Source organism: Mesocricetus auratus, unplaced genomic scaffold (genome assembly GCF_017639785.1).
Source record: "Mesocricetus auratus isolate SY011 unplaced genomic scaffold, BCM_Maur_2.0 contig_5244_pilon_obj, whole genome shotgun sequence".
Taxonomy (NCBI): domain Eukaryota; kingdom Metazoa; phylum Chordata; class Mammalia; order Rodentia; family Cricetidae; genus Mesocricetus; species Mesocricetus auratus.
In genome coordinates, this window is record NW_024435293.1 from 10107 (window position 1) to 22049 (window position 11943).

The 11943-nt window shown below is 42.0% G+C and overlaps 1 long non-coding RNA gene across 4 annotated transcripts; it reads right to left on the reverse strand.

The window, feature by feature from the left end:
* Window positions 1-564: 564 nt before the first annotated feature.
* On the reverse strand, window positions 565-11711 carry LOC121138711. 4 transcript variants are annotated; one of them, XR_005875586.1, is made up of 9 exons: window positions 11609-11711; window positions 10765-10878; window positions 8535-8597; window positions 8318-8443; window positions 7880-7990; window positions 6532-6649; window positions 5224-5333; window positions 3866-4149; window positions 565-3771 (listed from the first exon to the last, which is right to left on the reverse strand). It is a non-coding gene; the product is annotated as an uncharacterized LOC121138711 (long non-coding RNA). The 4 variants fall into 4 exon arrangements; XR_005875588.1 differs by having other exon boundaries at window positions 3862-4149; XR_005875589.1 differs by lacking the exon at window positions 8318-8443.
* Window positions 11712-11943: the final 232 nt, after the last annotated feature.

The window sequence follows — 11943 nt, forward strand, 5'->3', positions numbered from 1 at the left end:
ACAAACCTAAGAATAATGGGTATAGAAGAAGGAAAAGAAACCTACCAGAAAAGGTGCAGAAAACATATTCAACAGAACCATTGAAGAAAAGATTCCCAAACTAAAGACATGCCAATGCATATTGAAGAAGACTACAGAACACCAAATAGACTGAACCAAAAAAACTTTCCAATGCCAGATAATAAGAAAAATTTCAAACTAGAGAATAAAGAGAGAATATTAAGAATAGCTAAGGAAAAATGACAAGTATCATATAAAGGCAAGCCTATCAATAGAATTACACCAGACTTCTTCATGGAAACTATGGAGCCATAAGGTACTGGACAAATATTCTACCAACACTAAGAGACCATGGGTCCCAGCCAGCTCAGACTACTACACCAGAGCTTGACATCACTTTCACTGCAGGTGAGGACTCAAAGCAAACACTCTAATCCTTGTGCACACACACACACACACACACACACACACACACACACAAGTTTTCTTTTAACATGATCATCACTACCAATATTTCACATGTACTGCTTTACATCATGCAATGCAAGACATGTACAGCGTGTGGAAATTTTCTTCACTGTTTTTATTGGACATATCCATATTTTGGCAGGCAATTCACAGTTTTACCTATATCAACGGGGGTGATTTCTAATATTTAACATGTTCCCTCATACTGAAATAAATTATCATTGAACTTTACTTAAATGACAAAACTTAACTTGCTTTCCAGCCATGTTTTCAATGCATTCTCTGTTTTGAGGATTTCCTCTTTACTTTTTGTTAGACTTATGTTTTTTTTCATTTCTACTGTGGTTTTATTCTCTAGTACATATGGCAGTCATTTAGCTTCTATTTTCAGCTATCATTTCATTTTGCATTTGTCTTCTGAATATATTGCAGAAATTATTTGTACCCCTGAAGGTGTTGTTCCACAATAAACTCATTTTGAAGTTTTATAATTACATACAAAACTGTTCTTTTTATTTTAATAATTTATTTTACCTCCACATATCAGTTCTCCCTGCTTCCTCTCCTAATGTTCCTCACTACTCTCCTCTGTCCACACACCCATAAATACACTCCTCCTCTGTTTCTGTTCACAAAGGGGTAGGGATCCCATAGCTTCCCCTAATGCTTGACATATTTGCTCATATAGGTATATATTGCATACTTATAGCCAGGAGTCAGTAAATGGAGGCTGGAGGATTCTTAATTGAGGACATTCCTAGAATGCTGTCCCAGTATTCTATCAATGACAGACACATCATAGCAAAACCCAAACAAGTGGAAAGAATTTATTTGGCTCCCACATCCTGCTCTACATTTGTCATTATGAAAGTCATTTTTGGAACTCTCGTGTGTCAGAATACAGATGTTTACTAGCATGCTCTTCATGGCTGTTTAAGTTTGCTTTCAAACACAATTCAGGAACAATATACACCGGTGGAGACTCCCACAGTGGGCCTGTGTCAACCACATTAGGTATTAATAAGAAATGGCTCCTGTAAAATACTTCCAACAACAACACCACAGTCCTAATTACAGGTTATGATTGAAGAAACACCAAGGAGGACATGACATATAGACCTGAGTTTTATCATTAGCTGTAAAAGCAAGTGGTTTGTAGGGTAGGAGATCAAACATGACCTGATACTCAGAATCAAATGTGTGGTCACAGGAGAGGTGGGGTGTCTAAAGGGCCTGAAGAATAACTATGCATATCAGTGGATATCAATAGGAGGGTGCATCCAGCACGGCACCATATGTATTTAATATATTTAGGTAACGGTATTAATAGGTGTCAATCCAGGCCTGTTAATATTAGAGTAGGTTGGCAGAGGCTGCTCTATTATCCAGGGATACCTGAATGTAACTGTGTGAGGCATTAGGGAGTCACCGGCATGATACCTAACAATGAACTAGAGACCACTGCAGGGGGATGTTTATTTAAAGGGCCTTCAGCTATCAATATAGGAGCTGTCATGGTCAGTGTGTTGTTTCAGTACCTAGCAGGTGGAAAGTCCTAAAAGTTTATATGGGTTCATTTCATTAGGTGTACTAAGAAGAATTGATATTAACATTGGAGAATGTCACTACTGTGGTGGGATGAAGAAGAGGTGCTGATAACTTTCAGTGCATGTGGGCATTCCATGGTGTGATGGTGTCCTTGGGAACCCAGTAATAGCACTGTATTTTGGGCAGAGTGGAAGATTATCCAGCACAACCCTATGACTAGCACTGAAAGCGAGATTAAGTGAGTTTCATTAACAGTTCAATGTCTAGAAATCTATAGGAGCTATGGGGGCTAGTTTGCTCATCCAGAACTGTCACCTATCTGAGAGCATATGGCTGTATGGGAATTACTACATAGCCAATATTTAGGGATGTCCTGAGGCTGTATGATATTTGAGGGGGTTGTTCTGCAAGATATGACAATTTGCAGTGCAAGAGGGGTGTGGCAAGTGTGGTGTCTAGCAATGTATTATACCTATTCAGGAAAGAGGCAAGCATGTCATGACTGGAGATATCTAGATCTGATTCCTAGAACTATGTAGTTAGTGTGTGAAAAGATGTCGTTCATATCCTTAAACTGACAATGATGTAAGGTATAACCAGGGGAGGAGCACGCAGAGCACACATGAGTATCTGGGTATCAAGGACTGATGCTTCCCCACCTAAATCTACCATCCGATAGAGTGCTATTATGAGATCCACCTGGACAGCAATTTCCATCCCACACGATGTGAGGTATTAGCCCTCATCACTGCACACAGCATCAACCACACTTCTACCTTGACATAACCACTCAATGGACACTGAGAGGATTTGTTGTCTCCTGAGATGTGTCAGCGGTCAGGAGTCAGGCTTCTATAGAAGTCCTAGCGAAGTGACTGCTCAAGCCCTGCTACATTTCCTGAATTATCTTGGCCCATGACTTCAGGGCTCCCGTTTCTACAGGTTCTCTGTGATATTTATGACCTTTCTCCATATACGGCAGGAACATACATGGATGTCTCTCATGATTTTATGTTAAATTATATGGTTTTGATTAGGGTCAGTTGACATGGTGACTGCGTTCAATTTTTCAATGTGTTCCCTATTCTTTGTTTTTCAATGTTTTTCTGCAGCCCTTTGTGTACACACCATTATCTCTGCCTTGAATTACATGGGAGACTATGACAAAATCAGTGACAGGATTTAGTGGTGTCTGTTGCTGAGCTTTCTGTTCTGTTCCCAATGTCAAGTCTCCTTTATGTCCCTGTAAACTTTCTGGATCTCTGAGGATTTATGTGAAGTAGTGGAACTAGACACTGGGCCTGCAGGTATATCTTCTGCCATTGGCATCTTTTATAGGTTAGGTCCTATTGGTTGTTTTATTAGGTGCTGAACCATCAGACAGGATTGTACTGAGTCTATAGAAGAAATGCATAGATTTAACACCTCTAGAATAGCAACTGGTGGAATGAATAGCTATTAATTTGAAGATCTCTCAGGCACATGCAAAGTGTCCTAAAGCCAATTTATAGAGATTATATAGAAATTTGATTGAGTTTTTCAATGGGAGTTTGTACATTTTTCTAATACCAGTAAGGATAGTCCAACTGTATGTTGTCAAGGTCTCATTCTTCAAGTTAGTGATTGTCTGGGACAGGGCTCCATGGACTCTACCCTTCTCAAGACCAAGTCTGGAGTACAGAAAGAGGAGTACATTCATTTTTCAAGGTCTTCTGAGATACTTTCTATCCCCACAGGCATGTTTTCTGGGTTATCCTGCAGACAGAGAGTCATAGGTAAATTTCTACACTATCAGAATGCAAAGCGATCTAAGTTGGGTAGGGGTCAGGATTCAGAAATATCTACCCACTGTGAGGCTTTCACTAGTGGACCCTCCTGTATATTCCACAGATGTTGTTGGTGATTTGGGTCGTTGTCTGCACTTGGAAGGTGGAAGTATGACCACTGAATCATACTCCACATCTTTTCCTCATAGTGTCCTGAGCCATGTCTGAGCTCCTCTGGCCCTCAGCATAGACATGGTAATCTTCCACGAGAAGAGAGCTAAGAAGCCTACTCCTTCTTCACAGTCAGAAATGCTCAGTATGCACAACTCTAGGTCAGGAGTTGGGGGTCCACGATTTAACCAGGCACCTACAAGAGAAGGCTGATTTTACACCCTTGATAAGACTTGCAGAAGATTCATTCAGCAACCCTAGCCTGTTGCTTATCAGATAACAGATTTATCTTTGTGAAATTCTTGACCTTATGAGGATGGGTCAATTTCCAATTTCATCCCATGTGACTTTTCTGAGGTAGTATTCAGTGTGGTCTCCTAGGAAGTTCTGATTGCTGCTTGTCCTGGATTCCCTGCAAATGTCCCTAAAAAAGGCTGTAGAATCAAGGAGCTTACTACCACCATGTGTGTACCTGGGCCCAGTGCTTCCTACAACCCATCCTATTGGACATTTCACCTAGGTGTCACAGAATGCACATATGGTGAAAGGAGCTTTGTCACAGAACATGTCCAACAGAACTTGGACATCTGCGGAGAGAAACGACAGTCAATTACAATTCTGCAGTTGACCTCTGAGACTTCAAGTGACCCAGGCTGTTAACACAATTGTCATGGTATCTGAGGCAAAGAAATTTAAACAGTGTTCCAATCAGTCATACTCTCTGTACTAGAGCAAAATACCGAACATCTCTAGGTCTCAGGTTCCTCCACTGTGCAGTGAACATAACTGTGTGCTGAGAGCTTGATTTCACAAACAACGATGTCTGAGTATCAGAGAAGGAAGCTTGCCACTAGCTAACCACAGAGGTCTGTACAGACAGACAGGAATTGCGATAGCTGGGAAGTGTATAACAGGGGAAAAAGGAACTAACTTTCTTGTATGCTCAGTTGCTAAGGAGGTAAGCTATGGCCATGGCTTGCTCCTTCTCTCTGATATCTCAGCATTTTCCTCTTTACCTGACTCTGGGTTTTTATTAATGAGACCAATTAAGAACGACAATTCCAGTACTGACAAAGTTGGAATAGTGTGTTTTAAGATGTGTGTACAAATAGCTGGTATTGACTGCCCTGTTCCTGCACCATCCATCAGGCAGGAAGTAAGGAAGCAAGGTTTTAAAAAGGGAGACTGATCATGAGCTGACTTCTCTCAGGTAACAGTGTAAATGCTCCCTCCAGTGGCCAGTGATGTAAAATGTTCATATTATGCTCACCTGCTCTCTTGGGCATCATATCTTCATTCTGAGATTCACAAGCTTAGAGACAAGCACATGGGTTTGGATCCTTGGGTCTGCTTGTGGTGTCTCTTGTGGGATTCCATGACCTGCCATGGTAGGAAACTATCTTTTATCCACGTATTAATGTCACTTAAGGGCATCAGAAATGAAGCGTGCTTTAGTTGTAAGTACTGACAAAAACAGGAGATGTGTGTCAAGAAACAAACAGTTCAGAGTCTCTGGACCTGGTTTTTGCTAGCAATTGTGAACATTCATGGCATTTGTGATGGAACACAACATATATTTAGCAATTGTTAACATTCATGGCTCTGGTGATGGAACACAACATATATTTAGTCACTTCGGTGTGACAGAAAGTCATGACTATCATATCTTATTACTATCATAATACACAGGTGTAAGAAGATGTTGACGCTCATTGAATCAAGCACTTCCTCCTCAGTGCTGTTAGTGTCAGAGAGGAGATATGTGCTACCTGCACCAAGTTCTCTCAAAATCCCTCTGAATCCACGCCTAGGGTGATGCTGACTTTCTCTTTCTGGTCCTCTGTAACATAAGGTCAACAAACACATTCCCTTGGGATTGAGGAAACCTGCCTAGAAAGTCATCTGCTACCTCCCTGTAAGCCAGAGTTGGGTGTACAGCGTAAAACAAAAACTTCTCATCTTTCACAGGCTGGTACATAGTGCTCACAGTGATGACATGTGGGGCCCACAGATGAACTTTATTGTCACCCAACCTGTCCAGGCCTGACCCCTGGACCCTGGGACATATAGGAACAAAGTAGTTTAAAAAACACTGACCCCAACTCTGGCCTCTGTGTCCTAGGCTAGGAAAATCCTACTCACTTCCACAATGGAGCATACTAGCATTCCACCCACAGTGACACCCAATTTCCTCCAGCTTGCTGTCACCTTCCTGTCAGGAGACAAATATAGTTCTGATGAACATGCTACAGTGAGTTCCCCTCCCAAACACATAAACTTCACCAGCATGAAGTGTAACTGTGCTTTTCTAAAGGTCAGGTCACAAGGATAAATGACGACTCCAAACAAAACAGCAGGGAGGGGAGGAGGTGGTGGATGAGGAGACAAAAAGGAAAGGAGCTTCCTTGCCCTCATTGGGGAAACATTTCACTAGTCTACAGGTTCTGTACATTCATGGCAACGTGGGACAAGGTATTGGTTCAGAGTTCCGTCTAAGATGATATGAAAGGGCAGACCTGGATCATTTTTCCTTGAATATTGGGGTTTCCTGGTGGGAAACCTGTGGTAGATGGTTTACCTCCTCCTGTGCTGGACACAGACTTCATGCTGGATTCTGGGCACACTGTAATTTGTAATTTCTGCATATTTCCTACTTCTCTTTCAGTCCACAGCGTGAAATCTCCAGCCTGTGTCACCTGATGTATAGAGTTCATGAGTTTAAAGACAAGGACATGTGGAAAGGATTGAAAGGGAATCTGAAATATGCAGCACTCAGTCTCCACTGTTTTTACCCCACTGCACATCCCTCTCCCCATGGAGACTCCATTCTGTCTCTCCCATCCTCTGTAAGTCTTCGCTCTGCAAATTGTCTCTTGCTGCATCTGTATCCCAGGTTCTCATGCTTTCCAACTCAACTAAGTCACTCGACATAGAAACTGGGAACAGTGAGGGAATGGTGATTTTGAACAAAGATTCATACATTTCAAACCCATATAGAGAAACAAGTTAATGTGTGATTTGCAAAGGAGAGATAATGGTTTCAAATATCAACAAAGATGAAATTAATATATGAAGAGGAGGTGGAGCAAACAGCACATATTTAGTGTCAGTATTTGAATATTTCCAGAAAACAATGCATCTTAAGATGGCTATATAGAATTCAATATTCAATTCCCAAATGCTAACCATCTCTTTTCCTTCAAATGTAAAACCTGATGGTCTATCAGGCCAGAACACAAATGATAGGACACAAAGGACATGTATAGGACAGTGGTCTCCTGGGATGGTCCACAGTGTACTGGGGAGAGGAATGATCACCTCCACCCTCACAAAAGCCTAGAGTCTGCTGCCCAGAGTCCTAGTTGGTTTAGTATCAGGACTCCTGCTGCCCTGGACTCCTCATTATCATGCACCTATGAACAGGGATCCAAGGCCTAAAGTGCAACCCAAACACGTTGGACAAGAAAACACAGCAATGTGGGGCCTATGAGACGACTAGACTTGGAAGATGGCAGGAAAGTGGTCTCTATCCTTTTGATGGATGAGGTCAAAAAGAAGCTTCTATCTAGAAGTGTGGCTTTCTCAAGTGTCTCTACCATTTTTGTCCTTGAACTGAAACCTCTGCATTCAAAATACCAAGACAACTACCAAATGTCTCAGTGACCCACCGTGGTTATAAGACTTGTTCTGATGGCCTAAAAGGAAAGAACAAAATCAATCACACCAGGGAGACAATCTTCACTATTCTGATGTATCAGATGAAAGTCATGTAACTTGTAACTGGACAGCAGGTGGAGTTTCTGGGTAAACAGCGTTAGTCCTACACATTAATACTCTGTGCCTTAAATCCAAGGATCTACCAGCTAGGGCACACCTCCTTCAGTTCCCTGCCTTGGGTCCACAGAATTCATGACAGAACTTCTCACCTCCAGACATCTGTTCAAAGTGGACACAGTCTCTATTCTGAAGGCCCAATTTAGATTATTTCCTGATACAAGTCCATCCTGGATTAATGTTCTTCAGATCAATCCCTGACCCTGTGCAGATAAAAAAGCAAAAAAAAAACCTTAGTAAGATTCTACCTCACATGTTTGGAAGAAATTACCAGTGATGCAATACAGTACTTGAAGCGAGACATCACCCAGGAAACAAGTCAGGCTTGGATCTCTGTAATTTTGAGATATGGCTGTTATATATAGAGAGGCTCAGGTTAGCCAGGGACCATAGTCAATCCTCTCTAATAACATAAAATACAAAAAGGGCTGATTTTAGACCCCTGATGAGTCTTACAGAAGATTCATTCACAATCCCTAGACCTGTAGCCTCTAAGTTAATAGCAGTTTTATATTTCTGAAAATCAGTACCTGATGAGGACCAGTAAATCTCCGTTTCTATCCCATGTGATGTTCTGAGGTAGAATTCGGTGTGGTCTCTTAGGAAGATCCCATTCCTGCTTGTCCTGGATTCCCTGCTACTGTCCCATAACAAGTCTGTAGTATCAAGGAGTAGCAGCAGTTTACCACCATCATGTTGTGTACCTGGGCCCTGAGCTTCCTGCACCCCTTCCTATTGGACACTCACCTAGATGACATACGGTGCACATATGGTGAAAGGAGCTTTGTCACAGAACATGACCAACAGAACCTGGAGAGAAAGTAAGGTCAATTACAATTCTGCAGTTGACCTCTGAGAATTCAAGTGACCCAGGGTGTTACCACAATTGTTATCTATCTGAATCAAAGGAATATAAGCAGTGTTCTAATCAGTAATGCTCTCCAAAAGAGCAAGTTCAGAACATCTCTAGGACTCAGTTTCCTCCACTGCTCCCAGTGGTGAACAGAACTGTGTGGTGATATCTTGCCTGTAAAAACATTGCCTGACTGAGGATTATAGAATGGAGCTTGCCACTAACTAACCACAGAATTCTGTACAAACAGACATGAAGTGCGATAGCTGAGCAGAATGTAACACAGGGAAATGGGAACTCACTCCCTTGTCTCCTGAGTTGCTGAGGAGGTGAGCTATGGCCATGGCTTGCACCTTCTCTCTGGTATCTCATCATTTTCCTCCATATCAGTCACCTGGTTTTAATTAATTAGACCAATTAAGAACGACAATTAGAGTACTGACCAAGTTGGAGTAGTGTGTGTAAAGATGTGTAAACGAATAGCTGGTATTGACTGCCCCGTTTCTGTTCCTGATCCATTCATCAGACAGAGAGTGAGGCAGGAGGGTGCTAAGTGTGTGAATCTTATCATTGCTGACTTCTCTCAGATAACACTCTAAAGGCCACAATATCATCCCTACTGTGGTCAGAGATGTAAAAAGTGCACATTATGCGTACCTGCTCTCTTGGGCATCATGTCTTCATTCTGAAATTCACAATCTTAGAGATCAGCACATGGGCTTGGAGCCCTGGGTCCACTTGTGCTGTCTCTTGTGAGATTCCATGACCTGCCATGGTAGGCAAGTACCTTTTACCCATGTATTGGTGTCAGTTACGGGCATCAGGACTGAAGCCTGCTTTACTGGTAACTACCCACAAACACAAAAGCTGTGTGTCAAACAACAAACAGTTCATTTTCTCTGGATCTTTTTTTGGTAGCAATTGTGAACCTTCAAACCCCTGGTAATAAAACACAGCATAGTTTAATCACTTGGGAGTGTTCTTACCCCACTGTTCTTACTCCACTGCACATCCCTCTCCCCATGCAGACTCCATTCTGTCTCTGCCATCATCCCAAAATCCTCTCTGTACAAATTGTCTCTTGCTGCCTCTGTATCCCAGGTTCTCATGCTCTCCAACTCAACTCAGTCACTGGACATAGAGGCTGGGAAAAGTGTGGGACTGGTGATATGGAACTATGTTTTGTAAATTTCCTACCCATATATAGAAAGAAGTTAATGTGCCATTTGCAAAGGAGATAAGACAATTTGAAATATCAACAAACATGAAATTAATATATGACGAGGGTGTGGAGCAAAGAGCACATATTCAGTGTCAGTATTTGAAATTTTCCAGAAAACAATGTATCTTAAGATGACTATATTACATGCAACAAGCAAGTCCCAAAAGCCAACCTTCTCTGTTCTTTCTTATGTAAAATCTGAATGTCTATCAGGGCCAGAACTCAAATGACAGGACACAAAGGACATGTAATAGGAGAGTTGTCTCCTGTGATGATCCACAGTGTACTGGGGAGGGGGAAGATCATCTCTATTCTCACAGAGAGCCCAGAGGCTACTCCACAGAGTCATAGTTGGTTTAGTATCAGGAATCCTGTTGCCCTGGACCCTCCATTATCATGCACCTATGAAGAGGGATCCATGGCCTAATGTACATTCCAAACATGTTTGACAATTAAACACAGTAATGTGGGGCCTATGATAAGACTAGACTTGGAGACAGCAGGAAGGTGAACTCTATTCTTTTGTTTGATGAGTCAAAAGAAGTTCCTATCAAGAACTGTGACTTTCTGCAGTATCTCTACCATTGGTGTCCTTAGAGTAAAAGCTCTGACTACAAAATACCAAGACAACTACCAAATATCCTGGTGACCCACCTTGGTTCTACGACATGTTCTGATGTCCTAAAAGGATGAACTCAATCAAACATACCAGGGAGCTAGTCTTCACTATTCTGAAAGATCAGATTAAAATCATGTGACTTGTAACTGGGATTCAGGGGAAACAGGGTTGCTGTTACATGTTAATACTCTGTGCCTTAAATCCACAGATCTATCACCTAGGACACACCTCCTTCAGTTCACTGCCTTGTGTCCACAAAAGAATTGATGACAACACTTCTCACCTCTAACGGTCTGTTCATGGTGGACACAGACTCTATTCTGCAGGTCACATTTGCAGTTAGCGCCCTGTTTCAAGTCCTTCCTGGATGAAGGTTCCTTCAGGTAAAATCTTGACCCTATCCACATGAAAAAAGAAAAAATTGGTAAGATTCTACCTCACATGTTTGCGAGAAATTACCATTGATTCTATACAGTACCTAAAGCCAGACAGCACTCAGGAGAAGAGGCAGGCTTGGATCTCTGTGATGTTGAGATCTGCCTGTTCTACACAGAAATGTTCAAGTTAACCAGGTCCATAGGTAATCATCTCTCAAAGTATAAAATACAAAATGGGCATTCAGGAAATTTCCCTGTCTCATTTCCTGATTCAACCTGACATCATTGATCTGCAAGAAAAGCAAGGCCTGAGCACAGTTGATTCCCACAAACTGAAAATCCTTGTAATCCGCTATGCAAGCTGCTACTTGTTCTGTGCACATGGGACTCATCAGATGGTCAGAGTTCTAGAAGGGAAGTGACAGCATGAGCTATCTGTTGTCATGCAGGGATGAAGAAGTAATTAACAAATTCAATTTTCAAGATTGCCTGAGAAAACGCCAGGATCAGATTATCAGAATGGAAGCTGGATGCCAAGCTCAAAAAGAAGATAGCACCTCTCTTTCCACACCTCCATTGTCTCTCATTCTGTCAGTACTCTTCAGTCAAGCAGGACAATGGTAACTGTCCCAATGTGCTGGAGATGCTAGCATAGGCCACCTCATGTGTACCTTTTCTTCAGGACATCAAGACCAGGCTTCTGAATCTCACCCTCACCCACAAAAAGATACCTACTTCACTCAATCTTACCTTCAGTAATGATTCACACAGATCAGGGCCTTGGAATGCCTGTTGAGTTCAATTCCCCTTGAAAACTCACTGAGCTGCTCCCTACCTGAAGGTTTCCTGGATGGCCGATATTTAGGGATGTATTTGAGGCTGTATGGTATGTGAGTGGTGTTGATCAGTGGGTTCTGACAACCAGTACTGTATTGTACCTAATCAGGGAAGGAGGCATATGTGTCAGAACAGGAGTAGTTATCTAGGCCTGACACTTGAAAATTATGTGAAGAGTGTGTGTGAGTGTCATTCATGTCCTTAAACTGACAATGTTTAAGTTGTTAACAGGGGAGGAGCATGCAGAG